Source organism: Poecilia latipinna, unplaced genomic scaffold (genome assembly GCF_001443285.1).
Source record: "Poecilia latipinna isolate Pla-1442-1.1 unplaced genomic scaffold, P_latipinna-1.0 Scaffold3369, whole genome shotgun sequence".
NCBI lineage: Eukaryota > Metazoa > Chordata > Actinopteri > Cyprinodontiformes > Poeciliidae > Poecilia > Poecilia latipinna.
In genome coordinates this window covers 48,983-49,733 of record NW_015115985.1, presented here as the reverse complement: position 1 = coordinate 49,733, position 751 = coordinate 48,983, and positions in this window count along the sequence as shown.

Sequence of the window (751 nt, the reverse complement as noted above, 5' to 3'; positions counted from 1 at the left end):
ATTCAGATGATAGTTGAATCAACGTTGACTCCTAACTGATTCGATGTAGAATCAACACAAATATGCATGCAGATCCACAGTCAAATGAGTGTTGAATCAACATTGATTCAATGTAGAATCAACCGAAATCCGGATGCAGATCCACGTTCAGATAATGGTTGAATCACCATTGATTCCTAACTTATTCAATGTTGAATCAACACAAATATGCATGCAGATCCACGTTCAGATGATGGTTGAATCACCATTGATTCAATGTAGAATCAACACAAATCTGCATGCAGATCCACGTTCAGATGATGGTTGAATCACCATTGATTCCTAACTTATTCAATGTAGAATCAACCGAAATCCGGATGCAGATCCACGTTCAGATGATGGTTGACTCAACATTGATATAATGTAGAATCAACATTGATTCATAACTGATTCAATGTACTATCAACACAAATATGCATACAAGTTGACATACAGATGATGGTTGAATCAACATTGATATAATATCAGTTATGGTTGAAACCCTAACGTTGATTCAACATACAAGTCACCGACCACTTTCAATGTTGTTTCAATGTCAGCGTTCAATGTTGATTCAGTGTTTCTGGCTGACATTTATTCAATGTTGTTTCAATCATTCTGTGCTATTTGGGTGGATTCGACGTTGGCATTTCATTTATTTGATGTCAACCACAAAACAACATTGATTCAATGACACAGTTTCAACGTTAGTTAATCGGCTCGAATTGAATGG